This window comes from Trachypithecus francoisi, unplaced genomic scaffold (genome assembly GCF_009764315.1).
Source record: "Trachypithecus francoisi isolate TF-2019V2 unplaced genomic scaffold, Tfra_2.0 Lachesis_group13, whole genome shotgun sequence".
Classification (NCBI taxonomy): domain Eukaryota; kingdom Metazoa; phylum Chordata; class Mammalia; order Primates; family Cercopithecidae; genus Trachypithecus; species Trachypithecus francoisi.
In genome coordinates this window covers 6,172,883-6,195,815 of record NW_022681458.1, presented here as the reverse complement: position 1 = coordinate 6,195,815, position 22,933 = coordinate 6,172,883, and the positions used below count along the sequence as shown (strand labels likewise).

Below are 22,933 nucleotides of genomic sequence, written 5' to 3'. Positions count from 1 at the left end.
CGTTTGCAGGCTGAGAGCCTTCAAAGGCTGCCTTTGTAGCGCGGCTTTGATTGGGCCGCGGGCCGCCGGGCAACAGGGGTAACTCAGATCGCCTACAAGAGCCCCTTGTGATCACAGGAACAGCCCGACGTGGCCCTAATTTGCTCTCACAGACGGACATCTGAACACTGTTTCAGGCTGGTTTGTAACAACGAGGCAATTAGTTGTGATAATCATAGCCGGTGTGTCAGCTGTGCGCTCTTGTTTGTAATTTGCTAATGAAGGAATTGTAACTTTGATTAGGTTCGGTTTCATTTAGACCTTATTATATAAAGGAACATTTACAGCTGTAATGTGGGGCCTTAATTAAACTTCCTCATTACACAACAGGACTTGAATTCAACCATTTGTTTTGGCCTGTGTTGCTAGCCTGGAACAGGGTTTCATTAGCCCAGAACCGGATTCTAAATCACTTTATGTCTCCAATAAGAAAAAAAAAAAAAACCCTGGAGTCCACGTGTGACGTAGATTGTGGTTCGATTTCCAAGGAGAATAAAAATAGAGTTCAACCCCACACAGTGGCTTCTGGAAATGGCATCTTCTGGTTTGTTAAAGAAAGCCAATTGATTTGGAGTGCATCCTTCTTGAGCAAAAGCCTCTGTGGGCAGGAGAATGGCTCCGCCTCTCAGGCACAGGGCTTGTGACCGGTGTGCACCTCTGGTCCAGCTCACTGCTTTGCTGTCCTCTCTCCTGCGGGTACCTGTGCCGCGTCCCTAATCCCTTAGGCACTGTGTAGGCACTGGCTGCCCTTAAAAACGGGAGGATTATTCTGGTCATGTAGGTTTCGTCCATTTGAAGCAAATAGGAACACAGCCTTAGAGGGTGGCCAGGCAGTGTCAGCGTGAAGATGTGGGAGAGGTAGGGGTTAAATAGGGCCACGGCATCTTGGGTGAGACCAGAGGAGGGAGTCCACAGAGTTTCCCAAGATGCCCAGGAACTACTGCAAAGACCACACCTCTGCCCGCAGCGTGACTGACCCTGCCCGGGATCAGGCTTGCTTCTTCCTTGCTCACAGGGCATGCCTTTGCCAGGCAGAGAAGAAGGAGGCCTGCAGGTCATCACCAAGGCCCTCATGCATCTGTGTAAGACACACGTTCATCTACTGGGCCGCAAATGTATGGACTGGCCCGGAGCACCTTGAGGAGAGGTTCTCTTCCCTCCATATATTCAAAGACAGCAACAACAGAACTTCCCACTTTGATGGTGGGTGGTGTTTTCACTATAAAAAAAGGTCCTTCACTTTAGAGGTCCGTGCGCATAGTTGTTTATTCTTTCTCGGTGCATTTATTTTTAACCTAACTCTGCATAAGCTGATTTTAATGTGTAATTTTTATGCCATTGATACCTTTTTCAACTGGAATTTAAAAATCATTTAACATTTTATTTTCTTTTTTATAAACTGGTGCCAGGACATTTACTTTGGGGAATATTAAAACTTAATAATAGACCATTTTCTTAATGCCTGTCTGTGGTTGATTTGGGTGGGAGTGCTCAGCAGCCTGGCAGGAGTCCCTCTGTGCGAGCCAGGCGGGCCCCGGAATAATTGGAACCTTCGTTCAATGTGTACCCTGCTCATCTGTGGAGGGGCTGGCTTTGCAGGCTCCTTTTCAATATGTGTGCAGATTGGAGTTGACCATCAAGCGTAAAATGAGTATTATCCAGTCCTTGGAAGCCTTTCGATTGTGAATGTTCAAAGTAATCTCGTTGAAATCTAAATCATGGTCTGATTTCCCGGTGACTCCTGGGCACAGGGAGCTAGCTCCTTGTCCCTCCTAATTGTCCCCCTCTTGCAGCCACAGACAGCTCCCTCCTCAAATCCACACCTGGCCCAGCAGAGTCCCCCTGTGGCTGGCTCTCCAGGCCTCAGGTGCCTCATCTGTAAAATGGGGAACTGGATGATGTCTGAAGCCCTTGAAGCAGTTAGATGTGGAGGTTCCACAGAGAATTTTTAAATGTTAGCAATACTGGATTTTTGAATTAGTCATGTTCAGGGCACCCTTGTCAAAGCCTCTCTGTGCGTCGGGCAGATGGATGTGGATTTGCAGACGGTTGTATCGATTAATCTCACATCCCTGCATGTGCCCTTGTTTCTAAAGGAACATAGATCACTCCAGGTAGCCCGAATTCCTGACCCTCCTGGTGTGATGACTTCAGTGTGGAAATGAAATGAGAGGATTGCAGGGGATGGAGCCTGATGGCCATATTCTAGAAACTCAACCGAATTATTTGTTGAATAAATGAACAATTAAATGAGTGCTTATTATGTAAGTGCTATTCATTCGGGATCCCATGTAATCCTCGACATTGCCACAGTTGTGGTAGCTGTGTTGTCCTTATTTTAAACAGAGATGGGGAGGACCCTATACCAGGCAGCCAGGAAGTAGGTGCAAGGATGCAGACCAGGCCTCTCTGCCCCCACGCCCGTGCTCTTTCCACTGCCCGTCGATGAAAAGCCTTCAGAAAGCTGAGGAAGCAACGTTACATGTTTTCAATTAAATAAGTGAACCACAACCTGAGACGAAAGTATCTTATGACTGTATAAAGAAACTTCTGAGACTGCCTGCAGCGACATGTTTCTCCAGGGGTAACACAGCCGTGCTCAGCCATTCTCCGGGTGGGAGGCATCTTTCCATTCCCATCCTTACCGTGTTTGCCGCAAACGTGTTCTCTGCTTTTGTCACCAGCTGCAGAGAACTGTGTCTTAGTGCTCAGCCCGTGTGAAAGACTCAGGTCTGCGTGATCAAAGCCTCACACACCAGCTAATGGACCTTTGCCTAATGGCAGAGGAATCGTTTTAGAACTTCAGCAACCTGCGTGGAGTTGCTAATGCAGACTCTTCTTTCCCCCAACAGGAGTCTTGTAACGGATGGTTTAGGACCCAGCAAGTCAGCCTTCAACACTCTGCAACCTAACCTCTGAGTTTACAGATTGTACATGTCGCAGTGGCTTGTGTTAACCCACTTTCACTTCCATGTGATAGCTGGTTCACCGTGAGCACCAAGGCTCCCCCGACCTCAGTGTGGGAGTTCGCCGAATCATGATGGTCAATGACATTATCTCTTCTTTCTCCCAATTACAGATTCCTCATCAAGAATATAACTTATTTTCTGGACTATAACTTCATTGCTTGTGGACCTGGGTCTACTTCTCCTTTTGTGTCCTTTCTGGGGTCTTGGAAGAGATTGGTTCAGAGAGTTCGGTTTCTTTTTTTTTTTTTTTTTTTAACTAAGAAGATAAGGTCTATTGGAGTAAAAATTAAAAAGCAAAGCAAGAAAAATAAAAGCCAGAGGCCTGGCTCAGCGGCGAGTGGGCTTGTCACGTATTAATTTTTCATTGCTGTGGAGAGTTGTACATACATAATCACTTGATTGCAGTGGGAGTTAGGGAGCTCCTATGGTGCCATTTGCATAAATCTTGTTAAGTCAATGGCAGTTAATGAAGTACAAATGAGCCCGGAGAAGGTGACATGCAAATCGTGGGTGGCAGATGGGAGGTCTGTTTGGGGGATGGCAGCTGTGTCTCTCCTTTCTTTCTTTCTCTTTAGCATTTTTTAATCTCTATATTTGAGTACAGATACACAGCCGTACGCCTTGGCCTCCTCCCTGCCCTTTGCAGAGCCCTGGCCAGAGAACCTGGCCATCCCCTCCTGCCCCGATGTCCAGGCTGCAGAAACCGTTCAAGACTTGCCTTGTACTTGGTAGCATACACTAGAAGGATTTGAATTTTTTGAAAATCGTGCTCAGTTTATTTCGTCATACTTACACAATTGAAAACATGTTATTTTTATTTGGTGGGGACACACGGAACCTCCTCATGACATCTATTTAGACTATGTGTTGTCTCATGAGGTTTCAGAGAATGAAACAGAATGGAAGGTACCATCTCTGCCTTATCATGCTTCCATTTGGGGGTCTTTTCTTCCTGCTTCAGACAGGCCAACTGTATGTAGCCATTATCCCCCGTCCCTGGTATGTGGTTGGACCATCAGAGGATTGGCATTCCTAGGGTTAGTCAGGAATGAGAAATACAGAAAGTGTGCGGGGCATGCTCTGTGCCTCAGGCCATGGGGACGACCCCTCCCTGTCATGCAGACCCCTCAGAGGGGCCGCCCCTGGCCTGGCTCAGCTTTGGCCAGGTGTCTCGCGCTCATGGTTTTGTGTGTAAGGATTTAGGTGCTAGCAGGACTCACAGAGAGCTCTTAGAGGTTCATGGGAAGAGCACTGCCTGCGACTTTCGGAAGTTTTGTGTTTGTTTATTTGATCAACTGGCTGATGTTTTGAGAGAACCAGGTCTCTGCTTGCCTCAAAGAAAGGTAGGCAGAGAGGTGTGCATCGGGAGGCGACAGCCCTGATGGCTGCGGTGGTCATGTGCTGGGGGTCCTTTTCTTGCAGGCCACCCACTCTGGTCCTTCCTCTGCGATGCCCGCCAAGGTGCTGTTTGTCAGTTCTCGGGGCTGCAGGGCACTAAGGGGGACCTTGCATCCGGCAGGCTCCCTTTTGTGATGCTCGGTGGAGACACCAAAGAAACAACATTCCTCAAAACTTTTTTTGTTAAGTCTTCATTTTGACCTTGAACCCTGATGTCATGACCACCTCCAGGGAGTCAGCTGTGAGAGCAGTCATTTTCCAGCAGCCATCTGAAGCCGCGGGAAAAACCTTCCCAAGCTGTCAGAGGAAGAGCCGGCCTGCCCGGGACAAGCCCACCGCACCCGCCATCAGGCCTGTGAACTGTTTTGAAGCCGTGCGTGTTTTTGATTCTCAGTTGAGTAGAAAGAGGCAATTGTCAATTAAGTGAAAGGAACCTCTGGAGTTAATCCCCTCGTCCAGCCTGCCGCAGGCCACCGACCTGTGTTGTCTGGTACCTGGGATCAACACGAGGGGTGTATTGTGTGGCGTGGGCAGAATGAAAGCAGCCTAATGACGCCCGCGTTAACAGCTCCTGAAACTTTGACACTGGTCACAGTGAGTTGGTTGAGTGCCTCGCCGTCGCGTGCTGCTTTCATGGAGGAAACAAATGTGAAGACCGCGCCGAAACTTGATAGAGATTGGAAGAGATGGAGAGGAATGGCAGTGCCCTTCCTTCCGGGGTGTGGAGAGAGGAGCTCCGCAGGCCTGCGGCCTCTCTGTGTAGGCAGAGGTTTACAGGAGGACAGCTCACGTTTATTAAGCCCAACCATTGAGGAAACAAGGTGAGCGAGAGGCTCGCCAAGTGTACGATGCCCACCCACGTGGCAAATCAGCTCTGCCTGGGCATCGGAGCCCGTTGTGCTCCCCAGAAGCAGATAATTTACTGGGTGAACTTGCCGTGCCCTGCAAGCTAATTGACCTCACTTGGGTGAACAGCTCCGTGAGAGTCTTATATTCAGCCTGGTTCACAACAGACCTGGCCCAGTTACAATGATTAATTTAATGGCCAGGCGGGTGTATCAGTGCTTTTACTTTGACTCCTCAAATCTCATATTGTCATTGCCAGAACAGTCCAGAATATCTGGAGGCCTACACGTGAAATGACAACTCATCCGTCTTTGAGTATATCGGGCACACCCTCCCCTACATCCCCGCCCTTTTGGCAACGTTGGTGGGTGACAATATGTTCCTCGCAGGATGCACAGAATGTTTATTGGAATTACTTTCGTCAAAACACAAAACCCATCATTTATACACAAATCTGCAGAGCAATCGGAACGAATACTTCCCTTGGTCGTGAGGGCTGCATGAGGGTGATGGGAAGTAGCGTAGGCCAAGGTGCTTCAGACGCTACCAACTGCCATGCCAGCAGAATGGCACTTCCAAGAACGGAAGTTACCTTGAAGACTCAGTGTGTCGTCTGTGTATCCATTATCCAGGAGCTAGTGAAACAGGAAAAGTTCCTTTATCCCCCTCGCAGGGCGTGTGATGGGGTGTGGCTCACTTCTCCGGGGCCCTGCAGCTCAGACCCCTAGCGGGGCAGGCAGACAGGCGGCTTGTGGGGAGCGTAGGCTCTGACCCCACAGCATGGTCTTGGGCTGGGCGTTTACAGCTCCTGAAGCCTCCGTGGGCGTGTGTTACAGTGTGCTTTTCGGCTTGGCTGTCCACAGGCGGCCTGTGGTCATCAGCTCAATGAGTCCCTCTGCCTTATTGCAAGGACAGAGGGTTTCTGTATCTCAGGGTTCTTTCCTTAGTGTACTGGAAGAATTGGGTCACACGTTGGCTTGGAGAAGGAGTGCAAGGTTTTACTGAGTGGTGGCAGTAGCTCTTAGCAGATGGATGGGAGCCAGAAGGGGGATGGAGTGGGAAGGTGGCCTTCCCCTGGAGTCCAGCCACTGAGTGGCCAGACTCTCCTCCTACCGCCGCCAGCTGAATTCCATGTCATCCACATCATTCTGCCATTGGTGGCCTTCCAGAGTCTGTTGGTATGTTCTTCTGCTGGTGTGCTTCTCTCGATGCCCAGCCGCTTGTGTGTGTGCCCGCTAGGGTCTCAGGGTTTTTATAGGCACAGGATGGGGGGACATGGCAGGCCGGGGTGGTCTCGGAAAATGCAATGTTTGGGCGCAAAAACTGGAGTGCTTGTCCTTACCTAGGTCTGTGGGCATAGGCCCAAGGGTGGAGCTCTCGCCAGGTGGCCTGCCCTTCTCTACCCAGCACTTCCCTGCCTCCCCGCCTGCCTCCCATTTCACCAGGATAGTATCTAAGTGATTTGTTTCAGCAAAATAGTGCTTATTTTCTTTAAAAGTTGAGCAGTGGTGGTGAAATCCAATTCCCCATGAGCTCCAGAAATACAAACTATCCTACAAGTAAAGGGAAGATTCTCAAAGTTAATGTTGCCAGAACTTGTTTTTGTGTTGATGAATCAATAAGATACTTATTTCTAGAATTAATTTCTTATCAGATTTGATCAACTAGTCACAACTGTGCTCTGGTCCTTGTGTGACATGCCCTGGGTCCTCTGCTAGGGCTGGAGGAGGCAGAAGGTGTCTGCAGCCCCCGGGCTCAGCTCAGACATGTACTGACAATCCCATCCCATGACCCCCAATGCAAGTGGACGGATGTCACACCAAAGAATGGTGCATTCTACTGAGTTAGACAGGAGAGGGTGAGGAAAGGACAGCTAAATGGAGATGGGGACAATCCCACTGAACTGGGACATACAAGTAGGTGGTGACAGAACAGGAGGGAGGCGGAGAGCAGAGCTGCGGATGGAGGGGTTCACGAGGAAGCGGGCAGGAGGGTCCTAAAGGCCCGGGGCATCTGCTTGCCAAGGACTCTGGCTGCCCTGCAGAGGGGGGTTGATTTCCCCGTATTGTTTGTAGGAGCAGTGGTGTGGGGGTTTAGAGACTTGTGGCCACACGGAACGGATCTCCCTCCCCTTCTTACTCTGTCCCCACAGGGTTTGAGATGATGGGGGTTCTCATGTACCAGAGTATTGGCGGTAACCAGCGTTTATTGACCACTTTTTCGAGTGCCCTGTGCTAGAGTTTTCTGCTGCCGTCCCTCTTACCTAGGAAGTGCCACAGTCCGCTTTCCCATATGGGAACATTAAGGCTTGGGGAGACAGTGGGGCATGCTGGGCAGCCCCGGCTTAAACAGCGGAAGTTGATCTCTCGGTTCTCCAAGACAAGGCCTGGCAGTTTCTGAAGAGACCTCTCCTTGGCTTGAGCCTGTTGCCTTCTTGCTGTGCCCTCCTATGGCCTGGACTCCATGTGCACACGCCTGCTGTCTCTTTTTCTTATAATGATGCCAGTCCCATTGAATTAGGGCCCCATCTGTACAACGTCATTTACGTTATAGACCCCCTTAAAGTCCTCGTCTCCAAATACAGTCCGCCTGGGGTTGAGGGCTTCAGTGTGCAAATTTGGGGGGACATATTTCATCCTGTAACACACAGCTGGGTAGTAGCAGAGCTGGGACGGGAGCTGAGCTCTGTGTGGCCGAGGGCCATCTGCCATGTTCTTTCCATCTGGAATGTCCTAGCTTCCTGGTCATACAAGGTGAGGCCATACAAGGTGAGGCCACTTGATTTCTGACCAACATGTTTGAGAATAAAAAAGAAAAACTTACGAGGCCGCACGCGTTAGATAGGAAACATATGAAACTCGAAGTACTCCGACTTGAGGGTTTCCATTGAAACTCTCCTAAGTTTGGTAAACTGTTGTCATTTGAAGTAAGACTGTTGCTGGAACGAATCCTTATCCAAGGTGCGTAGCTCTCTGTGCAGTGCATTTTACAGCCGTTAAGGCCTTTCAATCGCGTCCATGGGAGACCTCCCTCAGGCTGGTTTTGAAAACCAAAACTCCCTTTCCTTGCAGAGGCAGCTCCTCAGGGCCGCGGGCAAACGTTGGGCCTGCAGCTGGGGATGTTCTGGAAAAGCCTGTGGATTGAGCAGGTGCCTGCTGTCCATCAGTTGTGTCACTGGTTGCTTTGATAGTGGCTGTGGTGCTTTGTGTTTTGTTTAATTTCTCCCAGGTATAAAAGATGGCTGTATACTTACTTCATTACTGAAAGATACAGCTGGGCGCAGGGGCCCATGCCTGTAATCCCAGCACTTTGGGAGGCCGAGGTGGGTGGATCACAAGGTCAGGAGATCGAGACCATCCTGACACGGTGAAACCCCCCATCTCTACTAGAAATATAAAAAATCAGCCAGGTGTGGTGGCGGGCACCTGTAGTCCCAGCTATTCGGGAGGCTGAGGCAGGAGAATTGCAGGAACCCAGGAGGTGGAGGCTGCAGTGAGCTGAGATTGCGCCACTGCACTCCAGCCTGGGTGACAGAGCAAGACTGCGTCTCACAAAAAAAAAAAAATTAAGAGAAAGAGAGAAGAGAAGAAGGAAAAGATAGGGAAAAGAAAGAAAGAGCAGGAGTGCAGGGACCCCAGGTCAGACTTAGGAGGCCTTTCACCTTAAAGGTTAAATTCCACACACATGACAAGTAGCTATGACTACTTCCCATAGTCTTTGGCCATTTGCAAACACTACACAGAAACAGATGTCTACCAGCTGGGTGTGGTGGCTCACGCCTCTAATCTCAGCACTTTGGGAGACCGAGGTGAGTGGATCACCTGAGGCCAGGAGTTCAAGACCAGCCTGGCCAACACAGCAAAAACTCATCTCTACTAAAAATGCAAAAACTAGCCCCACGTGGTGGTGCGCACCTGTAATCCCAGCTACTTGGGAGGCTGAGGCATGAGAATCACTTGAACCCAGAAGACGGAGGTTGCAGTAAGCCAAGATCACGCTACTAGACTCCTTTTTGGATCTCTCTCAAAAAGAAAAAAAAAAAAAAAAGATATCTACCAAGACCAATAATCCTGAGGAAATCATATCATTAAGGTCTTATTATTTCAGTTCTGCAGTATTTATTTAACAGTTCCTGACAGCAGACTCAGTTTCTCCTCGTGTAGGAACTTGGACTGTGGAACAGGACTTCTCCCAAGCTGAGTTTTGTCCTTTGTGAATAGAGAATTTGACACCCAAACAAGCACCTCTCCTGGCAGAGAGAATCACTGGCCGTCAGCGTTTCATGTTTTCTTTAGAAGCAGCAACCATGGAACTTACCACACTTGGCATGGCTCTCACACCAGACACATTTTCCCAGACATGGTCAGGAAAGCCCAGACTGTCCACTCTGTCCCAAGACTATCGCTGTGGTTCTCCCTCACACACCGCTTGATGACATGGCTCTGCTTGTTGCCTACTCCAGAGCCTTTGGCTCCACAAGTTCTAAAGAAGGTGGCAGCTTAAGAAGTCTTCACAGTCCTCTTTTGAGGCTTTGCAGGAAAGTCATCAGGCATTGACATTTTTATCAGAGTTTTGAGTAGCAAAAACACTTTTTCCTTTCCTACATCTAAAAGTAAAAGAATTTACTTTTAACTGGCTCACTGAAGGCCAAGTTTTGAAACCAAAAAACACTATTTCCTTGGTACCAAAGCTGACAGCTATAATTAAATATATAGGAATGTAAATATTATAAACTAGGCATGGAAGAGTTTGTTAGTTTTGGGTTGGGTGCGGTGCCCCGTGCCTGTAATTCCAGCACTTTGGGAGGCTGAGGCAGGCAGATCACTTGAGGTCAGGAGTTCCGGCCAACGTGGTGAAACCCCATCTCTACCAAAAATACAAAAATTAGCCGGGCATGGTGGTGCTTGCCTGTAATTCCAACTACTCAGGAGGCTGAGGCAGGAGAATCGCTTAAACCCGGGAAGGGGAGGTTGCAGTGAGCTGAGATCGCACCACTGCACTCCAGCCTGGGTGACAGAGTGAGACTCTGTCCGCCCCCAAAAACAGAAGAGTTTGTTAGTTTAGGAAATATGTTCCTAGTTAGACATTGTCTATAAAATACCTAATACTATAGTTAATGTTTGCAGACTGGTGAAAACAGAAACATTTCAAAATTTAACATCTTAGGGCCGTCCCAAGCCTAGTCCTCCTAGTTCAGTCCAATCTGCTCCCTGCAATATTTACTCCGTAACCTTTTCTTCTGCTTGAACTCATCAGAATCAACCACATTATTACTGTGTGAGACTTGTAGTAAGAATGCTGGCAGTTATATGCCGAGTATGTATTGTGCATTATTACACTGGATGCTTCATCATAAGACCTCATTTAATCCTCCACCAACCTAAGACTCAACTTGCTACTCTGTTCTAGACGAAGAGTTTGAGGTTTGGGGATGTTAAGGTATGAGACTGATGTTACCTCCCCGTGAGTGGAGGAGCTGGGATTCAAATCCAGGAGTCCTCTCTGAAACTTTCTAGAAAAACCTGTGCTGTTGCATCCCCCTCCTGCCCCCACCATGCAATCTGTGCTCACCATGACCATCTTTTTTTCTTTTTCTTTTTCTTTTTTTTTATTTTTATTTTTTTTTTGAGACAGAGTCTTGCTCTGTCACCCAGGCTGGAGTGCAATGGCACGATCTCGGCTCACTGCAACCTCTGCCTCCCAGGTTCAAGCGATTCTCCTGCCTCAGCCTCCCAAGTAGCTGGGATTACAGGCACAGGCCACCATGCCCAGCTACGTTTTGTATTTTAGTAGAGACAGGGTTTTACCATGTTAGGCTGGTCTCAAACTCCTGACCTTCAGCAATTCTCCTGCCTCACCCTCCTGAGTAGCTGGGATTACAGGCATGAGCCACCTCGCCTGGCTAAGTTTTGTGTTTTTCATAGAGACGGGGTTTCACTATGTTAGTCAGGCTGTTCTCGAACTCCTGATCTCGGGTAATCCACCTGCCTCAGCCTCCCAAAGTGTTGGGATTACAGGCATGAGCCCCCATGCACGGCCCGTGGCCGTCTTTTCAATGCGAGATCAAGGGTCAAGTACACGGTGTACTTTCCCGGTGGGGGACCAGCAAGGCAGGCTGTTGTATGCAGGGCTGTCCTGGAGAATCTGTGCTGTCTGGCACCTGGATCAAGATCAGATGAGGTCCTTGAACTCCAGTGTTCATCAGAGTCTCTGTGGGGCCAGAGGTTGCCTGAGTAGGTCAGAATCAAGTATTAGGAAATTGTATTTCTTTTTTTTTTTTGGAGACAGAGTCTACTCTGTCACCCAGGCTGGAGTGAAATGGTGCGATCTTGGCTCACTGCAACCTCTGCCTCCCGTGTTGAATTGATCCTCATAACTCAGCCTCCCAAGTAGCTGGGACTACAAGCGTGCACCACCATACCTGGCTAATTTTTTGTACTTTTAATAGAGACCAGTTTTTGCCATGTTGCCCAGGCTGGTCTCAAACTCCTGAGCTCAGGCAGTCCAACCACCTCCACCTCCCTAGGTGCTGGGATTACAGGCATGAGCTGCTGCACCTGGCAGGAAATTGCATTTCTGTGTTCTCAAGTGATGCTGATGCTGCTAATCCAGGAGCCATACTTTGAGATCCCCTTTCTAGGTGCATGGAGTCACTTGGGGCTTCTTTGTTTCTGGCCTCACACACAGATGACTCTTAACTTTGATTGGTGCCATCCCTTTAATCTGTGCTTGTGAAAATCTTGCCATCCATGAGGCCCGTGTCAGATGCCTTCTGGTCCGAGAAAACTGATGAGATGTGTTCTCTTTCCTCTTCTCTCCTTCGATGCCCATCCGTTCTTGGGCTTTTGCTCTCTATCTTCCCTGTTGATGCATGTGTGCATCCTTCACGTCTCCTTTACCACATGCTTCCTGATGGTGCACACTCCGAGACATGTTCTTTCTCCCGCATTGTTTACACAGCAGGGAGGGTATTTGTTAGGGAGGTTGCTGGTGGTAGTAATACTAGGTAGCATAAGTTAATTGTGTAAATTGGATTTTCTTTTTTTTTTTTTTTTTTGAGATGGAGTTTCACTCTTGTTACCCAGGCTGGAGTGCAATGGTGCAATCTCAGCTCACCACAACCTCTGCCTCCCAGGTTCAAGTGATTCTTTTGCCTCAGCCTCCTGAGTAGCTGGGATTACAGGCATGCACCACCACGCCCAGCTAATTTTGTATTTTTAATAGAGATGGGGTTTCTCCATGTTGTTCAGGCTGGTCTCCAACTCGCAACCTCAGGTGATCTGCTCGCCTCGGCCTTCCAAAGTGCTGGGATTACAGCCACCGTGCCTGGCTAAAATGTCTTCTTCATCGAAACAGATTTTGTTTAAAAGAATATGTTATATTGGAGAAGTTGCAGTATTCATTAAATTGTATTATCAGGAACGTTATAATTTTTAAGTCAACATTCTTTAACTTTTATGTATATAAGAGAGTATATTTAGTTACACAAAAGTGGTCACATTTTTTTTTAATCTGCAAAGAATAAAACTTTTGCCAGTGACCCAAAATAATTTCAGAAAACTGGTTTCTTATATAACTTTTCTACTTTTGAGTATTTATACAGAAAAAAATTTGTCTAAATAAATGTCTTCACATACACAATTTTGTTTATAAGGAATTCTTTAAGGTTAAACCCACAAATTTTAGAAACACCAGACTGTTTTTGTAATTGCCAGGTTTTTACCGTATTGTTCAGTGTCTATCAGCCACAACCTCTGTGACTGTAATTAGTGTTAAAAATAAGAATGTTTGTATTTTTAGTGTACATAAAAATTAATTTTATACAAATATATAAAACACCAACTACATAGAAGTACTGGTGGAGACATGAGTAATGTGCCAAGTCATGATCAGGCAGTGAGAACCATGAGAAGCAGATAGCCCTGGATGTGGGTGTGTGGCCTTCCTTTGCTCATATCTAAAGTAATGGAGATTTAAGACAGTATGAAATCATTGTATACTAAAATGTATCATTAACAAAGAACGATAAAATCCTACTCTAAGAAATATTAGGAGGAGCAGAGTTGTGGAAATGCACTGCTATAGTCCTGAAACTTGACCCAGCCCTCTTGAAGGACAATCTAACAGTCATATATGATGGACATAAGAAATTTGATGCACTTTGTCCCAGTGATCTGTCTTGTAGAAGTTTATCCTCAAAGGAATAATTCACTAGGAGAAATGGAAAAACACCTTTAGTGTAAAACAGTGTGCATAGCAGTTATTTATAATATTAAAATTCTGGGAGCTACAAATTTTCAACAAGCAAGAAGTTAAATTAGTAATTGCTGACTGAATAGTACCAGGATGTACAGCCATTAAAATGGCCAATTTGAATACTCTTTAGAGATGACTGAAAGCATAAAACATAAAACTGTGTAATAATTGGAACATGAAAATATGCATACATGTGGTGTTAAATTGGATGAATAGGAACACAGTAACAAGTGAATTGGGCTAGGATTAAAACAGAACTTTACTTTTTTTGTTGTTGTTGAGATAGAGTCTTGCTCTGTCACCCAGGCTGGAGTGCAGTGGCACCATCTCAGCTCACTGCAAGCTCTGCCTCCTGGGTTCACGCCATTCTCCTGCCTCAGCCTCCCGAGTAGCTGGGACTACAGGGAACTTTAAAAATTTTAACTTCTTGTTTTGAAGTAATTTTAGATTTGAAGGAAATTTGCAAAAAATAATACAGAGAGCCCATATACCCTTCACTTAGCTTCCTCCACTGTGGACATTTTTATGTAACTTAGTACAGCTATAAAACCCAGGAAATTAGTATTGGTAAAGTACTAGTAACTTACCTATATGCCTTCTTCACATTTCACGTTTTTCCTGAAACGTTCTTTTTTATCTCAGGATCCAATCCAGGATCCCTCCTTTCGCTTAATTGCTTTATTTACTTTGCCACTTCCACCCTGAGAAAATTCCTGTCTTTCTTACGGTCCATGACCTTGACACTATTTTAGGAATATTGATCAGTTACTTTGTAGAAAGCCCTTTAATTTGGATTGCCCAACGTCATCTCCTGAATAGATAGAGGATCTACATTTCTGGCAGGAAAACCACAGAAGCCTTGCACCTTCCTGGTGCTGTCTACCGGAGGCACTTGACAGCCACCTGTCTTATTCCTGAGGACATTGACCTTGGTCATTTGGACAAGGCGAGACCTATTGGATTTCTCCCTTGAGTTCTTATTTTTCCATTTGATAAAGATAGGGATGCATGTCTTGGGGGAGATACTTTGAGGCTGTGCGGATCATTTTTAAAGCTGGACATTGTATTCAATAATAAGTAGGTTTTAGAACATGAAAACTATTTTCTTCTGGTAAATGTGCACAGTTTTTAATAACATTTGAAGTGCTTTTTCACTCCTCCTGTACCGGAGGGAAGGAGTAAATGAGGATGATTTTGAAACTTATTGGTTACTTAAGACCTGGGGAAACCTGGAGGTGAGGAGGAACTGGAGAAGCCCAGGAGTGAGGAGGAGCTAGAGAAGCCCAGGGGTGAGGGGGAGCTGGAGAAGCTCAAGAATTAGGGGAAACTCAAAGGTGACAAGGAGCTGGAGAAACTCAAAGGTGAGGAGGAACTGGAGAAGCTCAAGGGTGAGGAAGAGCTGGAGGAGCTCAAGAATTAGAGAAGCTGGAGAAGCTCAAGGGTGAAGTGGAGCTGGAGAAGCTCAAAAATGAAGAGAAGCTGAAGAAACTCAAGGGTGAGGAGGAGCTGGAGAAGCCCAAGGGTGAGGAGGAGCTAGAGAAGCTTGGGAATGGGGAGAAGCTGAAGCAGCTCAGTGGTGAAGAGGGACTGGAGAGGCCCTGAGAGTGAGCCCAAGCTGGGAGTGTTGAGGGTGTGAGTGTGAGTGGACCTTCCCAGATAGATCTGGTGAGAATAGGGTGGCAGTTCTGGAACTGAACAAGAGGGGCCCCTGGTCGTGGACCCCGAGGGGTCGGCACGCCGTAGATACCCAGCACATCCAAGGAAAGGATGGATGGTTATTGATTTCCTTTCAGGCCATGCCAATATGTATATCAAGCAAAAGATGCAGTTCAAGTGCTGCTGTGATCCAGGCGTGGTCCTCTGTTTGGGTAAAGAAGCTTTACAAAGGCACGGCCACAAACAAACGTGTGTTCTTTAGATTTCGTCTCATGTAATTTCATTCATGAAGGTTGGAAATTGTTATTCAGAATCTTACCTGTTTTTCCCAAGTAATTTCTCTCAGAGAACAAAAACTATATACAGTATGTGTATACATATGTAAATTCATGTAATATGTTAAGATGTTATGATATGTAACATTATATATTATGTTCACAATTATAATCTATAATTCTGTAGATTAACCCTGAGATTTATTTTTCCCTTCCATCTTCCCATTGTTGCCCAAATAACTGAGTGCTCTCCTTCCCCACCTCCCCATGTCACCCAGGCTGGTCTCAAGCTCCTGGCTTCAAGCGAACCTCCTGCCTTAGCCTCTCGGAGTAGCTGGAACTATGGGTGTGAGCCCCCACACCCAGCTCTAGAGTGCTTTTCCCTGTGCTAGCACCCGAATTACGGTGAATTGCCCAACAAACGTGCTGTTTTTAAAGCTGGAACACCCTCATCTTCTACATAGGGAAACTGAGTCCCGGGAAGGGTAAAGAGCTTGTCCAAGGTCCTTCCAGATGTTCTTCCAGTACCTTTTCCACCACTGACACTGGCATTTCCTCATTCCTTGTGCACTTCTCAAAAAAATAGAAATAACAAATAGTGTTTGTTTACTGTTTCAACCCAGATATTTTGATTGTATTGTGACTGGTCACCTTTTTCTAAGTTGAATTCTTAAGCTTCGTGCTGTTTTATCTATTTGTTTTTTAATATGCAAGGAAATAGATAAAAAGCATTACATTTGAAAGCATCTGGTTACTAAGAGAGAACATGACCATCCTTTGTGTTTATGTATCTCGCAGGCTCATTGATTCCCAGCAGTCCTGTGAGCCTAGTTGGCATTCATTCCCCTGCACATTTTATAGATGAGAAAGCTGAGGCTTGGCTTGCATGATTTCCTAGAGCCTGGAAGAGGCAAAGATAAGATTCAAACCCAGGTCTGCTTATCCTAAAACCAGCGGCCTTCACATTGAAGTTCCTTATGTAGCACCGAGCTCCCAGTATCTAACTTAACTTAAAAATATATAACTTAACGTTTTGTTTATGTTAAAAATTCAGGCACAGGACTACACCCAGGGACTGCTGCAGAAACGTTTTCTAAGTAGCGCCGACACTGAGGGGTCTTTGGTTGGTGGCACCCGCGTTCCATGGTACAGCTTGGCCTTCTGCGAGATCCGTTTTGCCTTAATGCAGAAATCCTCGAATAAGTGTATTCGAAAGCAGTTGTTTGTAATTGGAGTATCTGGGATTGACAGTGGTTTTAATTAGTTGATTACTGGTTCTTTAAAATGTACTGTACTCACTGTGGATCTTGCAAATTGGTAACTGGTAGCTACCAGTATAATTAAATATTTCAGAGCACTTGGCTACAGTAGCATTGAACTGTGAAGAAATAATGTTGTACAGCCAATCAAAAAGAGATACTTGTAAACTCATTTACAGCGTCAGTGTGTGTTAGGACCATCATTGAGATGCTTATTGCCGGCGAAATTAAAGATACAATTTTGTGCTAAGAGGCAATATAGAAATTAGTTCCCGAATTACTTGTTAATTGATTTGGTGATTCCCTCGGGTCTGCATGCTCCTTTTCCCCCTTTTTGTTGTTGCATTCAGTTAACAGTGACTATTCCCAGAGCAATAAAAATATATTCCACACTTAGATGAGATGTGCCCTTATATCAGACGGCCCTCATTCTTTCGCGGCACCAAAAAATACCCACCGAAAACACAACTGTGTTTTTCTCAGGCATATTGTTGTTTGATGTATACCCATCAAGGTAACCGGTGCATTCACGGGTTTGGATAATTTCAGGAAAAGGAAAGCATGTTTTTATGTCTTACGTTTACAGGCACTTTTCTGATTTTTCTTTCCCCCTAATGGAAACCTTCCTTTTTTATCAACAGTGGAGGAGATTCGGGAGACTTGATTTATGGAAGCTTTTTCTTATTGTTGGCAATTCAGCAAGAATAACCATACGAAAGACCATTTGTAGAAAAGTGCAAATTGCTACTGAAAATGATACTGGAAGAAAATGAGACCTGTTTCTCCTTGTTTAAATTGAGTGTGGATAGAAGGAGAGACAGTGAGCCATCGTGGGCCAGGCTTCCTGGATGCGGGCTCCCATCTCCAGACCCCTTCCTTCTTGGTGACCAAGGGAAGAGGACTCTGAAATGATGCACATACTGGTGCTGCTTATGTGGAAGATGTAGAAACCGTTGTCCTTTTCAATTTCCAGCGGAAGATCTGGCGACCCTTTGAACAGCTGCCAACATGGTAGCTGTGGCTTCATTTTGAGGAAAACATTTTTAATATCTTGTTGGCTGTGCTTATGGCCTGAAAAGCAGCATTAACAAGTTTTTGAAAACTATTATTATTAATTTTAGGCCAGCCCGTTATTTTTTCTATTGCCCTTCCTGTGATCACTTACACATATAAATACCATTATGCTTTTGCTTAGCTGGGGCAAAAATCATGTGCATTATTTCCGTGTCTACTTTTAAAAGTAGATGGTAGTATTTTATTTTCAGTTAGGTAAAGCAGAAAATGTATTTAGCAATGTCTTCATTAAAAAGCTTAAGATGGCTAGAACTAAATATACATTGAACACAGTTACTAATTTATCAGATAAATTATGTTTGCATGTTGGTCAGTATATACAATAAAAAATAGTGTTTAATTTGAAATATAAAAACCCTCTCTAGGTCCAAAAAATAGAATGAGTGAGACCTACTATTTGACAGCACAGCAGGGTGAATACAGTCAGTAATAACTGTACATTGAACAATAACTTACAGGGTGTCATTGGATTGTTTGTAGCTCAGCGGATAAGTGAGAGGATGGAGACCTTGTTCTCCATGGTGTGCTACTTTCACATTGCATGCCTGTATCAGAATGTCTCCTGTGCCTCGTAAATATATACACCTACTGTGTACTCAAACATTAAAAATGGAAAAAAAAAATAGAAGCCCTCTCAATTGTTGCCGCACCCAGCCGTGGAAGAGGTGTGCTAAACCGTGCTAACATGGCGCCACGCCCTGTGATGAAAGAGCCACTTGGTTAGTTGTTGGCTCCAGTAGAAGGAGAAGGAACACACTGTTTGCTTACTGGATGGCAGAGCTTTGGCAGCCTCTCTGTGCCTGATAGATTCCTTTCAGGTTACCCTCAAATGGAGTAACCTGGTTTTCCTCATGAGCATGGCTTATTAAGGGCCCCAAAGTCCAACCTCTGCCAACTCAGAGGTGCGGCTTGGGCAGATACAGGGCCTGACTGGGGATAAGGAAAGGTAACCATCAGCTGCATAATCATGCATTTCAGGTTCATTCTTTCTACTTTCGTCTCCGTTGCTCCATTGCACTTACTTTTTTTTTCTTCCCCCACTCCCCTCCTTTTTTTGAGACAGAGTCTTGCTGCTCTGTCACCCAGGCTGGAGTGCAGTGGCATGATCTTGGCGCACTGCAACCTGCACCTCCCAGGTTCAAGTGATTCTCCTGCTTCAGCCTCCCGAGTAGCTGGGATTACAGGCTCCCACCACCACACCCGGCTACTTTTGTACTTTTAGTAGAGACGGGATTTTACCGTGTTGGCCAGGCTGGGCTCGAACTCCTACCACCCCTCTCAGCCTCCCAAAGTGCTGGAATTACAGGTATGAGCCACTGCATCTGGCCTGCTTCCCCATATCTTAAAAAAAATTTTTTTTTCCTACATTAGCCCCCCTGAAAGTCTCTTCACGAAGTTCCTGTGGAAGTAGCTGGCTGTCTTCGTCACTTTCTCCACAGAATGTTTCTGAAAGACACAAATTTGGCGAAACAGCCTCCAAAGCAATGATTTCGTAACTCCTTCCTCCTGTTTCACTAACTTTGATTAAGTTAGAGACAAGTACCTTCCCTCTTCAGATATGGTGGCTCCGCCTGTTGGAGAACTCAGTACCAGATCATGGCTCTTCCTAAGCAGGGCGGGGAGGAGGGGAGCTCTTCAACCCTGGGCGGGTTTGTAGTGTGGCTTGTGCATCTCCCCAAATCATAGAGGAGAGGAAATACGTCCCCCCTTCAAGATGAGAGGACGCAGCTGCAAACATCTTATTTTAAAAACAGATATGACTTTTGCTTTCTGCTTCACAAACGTACCACGTGTTTGAATATGATTTCTATTATTTGTCAGTTAACATTGCTGTTTTTCTCCAAGTGCTTGAGTGAAACTGATTCTCCACCCAGACTCTCTTTGCTCACCCTGTGGTTTCAGGGCTTTGAACTGAGGGCTGAGACCACAGGGCACTGCTCCTGACCCACGTGGCTGAGGGGCTTGGAGCAGGAGGCGAGGGCTGCAGGCATAGCTCCAAGGTGATGAATATTTCTACTTGATATTTCTCATGATATTTCTGCACTTTAATGACTATTTCTACTAATACTTGTACTAATAATTTTTAATGGTTCACATTGAGTAGGTGATATTTTGATACATTAATGAGCCTTATCAATGACTTTTAAAAGTTCTTTAGTGTGCCAGGATACTTTGCTGCAGCCCCTGGAAGGAAGGGGAGAGGGCGTGGCCGTGGCCATGGCCATGGCCCGCATTCTGCCCTCTGAGCGTAAGTCATAAGTGGCACAGGCCGCACACCTAGGAGTAGCTGAATCGCCACCGGTCTTGAATGACACTTCCAAGGTTAGTCCGGGAGGCTTTGCCCTAACGTAGCTTGCCCCTACTAAGAGCTGTCAGAATACTAGAGAAATGTAGGCCTTGAAGATGGAGAGGTGTTTTCAGGGGTGGCTGTCTTCACTCTGGAATACTGTGGGCCTGTTGGGGTGTTGCTAGCATGCTTAGGGGGAGAGGCCTGGAGGGCCGGGCTGCGAGGGAGGGAGGCTGCGCTGGCTTCTGGAGCGGGCGGGCCCAGCAGCGTTCCGGTACTGACGCCCAGCCACTGTGGGTCCTGACGGCGCAGCAAGTCGGCTCACCAAGGGACTGCATTTTGACAGACCTAACGACAAGTATCCCAGAGAAAGATGAGAGCGGATGGGGATCCTGAATTTTGGTTTCCTGGGGATGAGTATTTGCTGGTTTGTTCTCAGGTTTCTGGGAAATAATGGGGTTAAATTCAAGTGTCTTTCTTGGGTACAGGACTTGATGGAAGAGGAGGTATTTTGAACTCAGTGAAATGAGCATTTCTCTATGCTAGGCCGACCCCTTTCGGTAGCAGCCCCTGGAACGTAAGGACCCCAATGTCCGAAATTTCTTTTTTTGGTCACTAGTGTATCCCAGACACCTAGAGTAGCGCTCAGTAAATACTTATTTAATGAAAAATCACAATTCTCACAACCACCTTAGGAAGGATAATGGCATAATCCCCCTTTCACAGACAGAATGAATGCTCAGAGAAGTTGAGCCACTTAATGTCACACAGCCTGGGAGTGGTAAACTAACGCTTATGCATTGTGTGGGACTGCCCACAAGTCACATTTGCTCTGTGGGAAGGCAGAAAAGCCCTGGAGAGGTCATGCCCGGGGTGTGTATGTCTTAGTTGATAAGCCGCTGGAATTGGAAACGTAGCGGGTCATCCGTGGTAGAATTTAGGCTCAAGTTTACTTTGAGAGCATGTTGTCCTAAGAGTGGAATGTCAGGGAGCAAACTCCAGAAGCTTTCGCTCACCCAGCATTTTCAAAGTCCATCCCAAGACTGCTGGGTCCACATGCTACTGCGGTGTCACTGGTTGATATGTCCCTGGTTGACACGTTGAGGACATGCTAAACCACACGAAGATAATGGGTGTCATTTTGCATGACTCACAGCCTTTACCATTCGAATGTGCAGTGGATCCTTTGAGAAAGGACAGACCTTGAGTCCTCGTTTGCAAGACACAGCTCTCAGACGGGGTCTCTCTGGAGTTCTGAGCCTCAGTTTTGGGGGTCAGGTGTCATTGTCTTAAGATGAAGTTTTGGGGACTGGTACAGAGTTCAGTCTAAGGCAGGTCTCTCTGTTTTATTCCTGTTGTCTTTCAACATCTGGGCTGCTGGGTAGATGGGCACCAGTGTCTGGGTGGATAGGCACCAGGACTTTGTCTGCAACCTGCGTTCCCTGTCTGTTCTGCCACAGGGCGTGAGGCAGAGCCTGGCTGACCTTGGGTTTTCAGGTGGCCTCCATGCATCCCCCCGGCCCCTGGCCTTGCTGTTAGATGGTGCATTTCATTTTCTGAAGAGAGAGAGCTGGAGCTGGACCACTGTGGCCTTTGTCAGAATTCCACTTTCTTGATCAAGGATTTCTTTTCTTTATGTCCATTATGTGATAGGGGCAGCATTAGCAGTCAGTCACCTGTGTTTCCAAAGGGAGAAGTATTTTCGGGATGTAGAGATTGGCCATGTTAATAACCAAGTTCTAACTTTCCTAAGAACCCTGAGACCTTGTGAGCAAGAAAGGGCACAGCATTTCACATCTGAGTCAATCCTGGCCAAATCTGTACTGAATTGCCGCTGGAGAATTCACTACCACTCCTGATGAAGCCAGTTGGGTAGTTTGTGAAAAATTAATCGTGATGTTAGCTTGTTGTATATTGTGAAGATATTTTTTATAAGTTGGTAATAGGTGATTTTTAATTTTTTGGACACTGTGTATTTCTATATCTTCTTTGTGGGAAATTCTTCAAACTCCATGAGGGTTTGGTGTCTCAGCCTGATGGTCTCCCCTTTGTGCTGAGCTGTGTAGAAGGCATAGATAGAGAGGAGGCTGCTTGGCCCTGAGGAGTTTTCCATGCAGGGGCTGGTCAAGGACCAGAGAAGGTGGTGTGAAGAACTGGCAATAGAGAGTGGGTGTCACTGGGCCGGGACAGGCAGAGCTTCAGGAAGTGACAGGTAGTCTCTGGGGACCAGCACACCTGGACATGGACAGTCAGAAGGAAGATTGCTGGGGGTGGGGACTGGCACACCTGGACATGGACAGTCAGAAGGAAGATTGCTGGGGGTGGGGACCAGCACACCTGGACATGGACAGTCAGAAGAAAGATTGCTGGGGGTGGGGACTGGCACACCTGGACATGGACAGTCAGAAGGAAGATTGCTGGGGGTGGGGACCGGCACACCTGGACATGGACAGTCAGAAGGAAGATTGCTGGGGGTGGGGACCGGCACACCTGGACATGGACAGTCAGAAGAAAGATTGCTGGGGGTGGGGACTGGCACACCTGGACATGGACAGTCAGAAGGAAGATTGCTGGGGATGGGGACTGGCACATCTGGACATGGACAGTCAACGGAAGAGTCGGGGCACATGGGGACCAGGACACCTGGACATGGACAGTCAAAGGAAGACGGGATTGGGGTGGGACAGCGTGATGCAGAGCTTTGGCAGCTGATGGAGTCGGTCTCATTTGTGAAGACATTGTCCAGTGCTAAAGCAGTACTTTCCAACGCAAGGGCACTGTGATCCGAGACTGGGAGGCCCAGAGAAGATGCAGACAAGGTAGGAATCGGCTCTGTGCGACTTCCCCATGACACCAGTGGGCCAGGCTACAGTC

At 46.7% G+C, this 22,933-nt stretch overlaps 1 protein-coding gene across 8 annotated transcripts in view; it reads left to right on the top strand.

Moving 5' to 3' along the window:
* The window catches only part of AGAP1 (ArfGAP with GTPase domain, ankyrin repeat and PH domain 1), a 637,917-nt gene that overhangs the window by 307,929 nt on the left and 307,055 nt on the right, over positions 1–22,933 (top strand). The window lies entirely within an intron of this gene.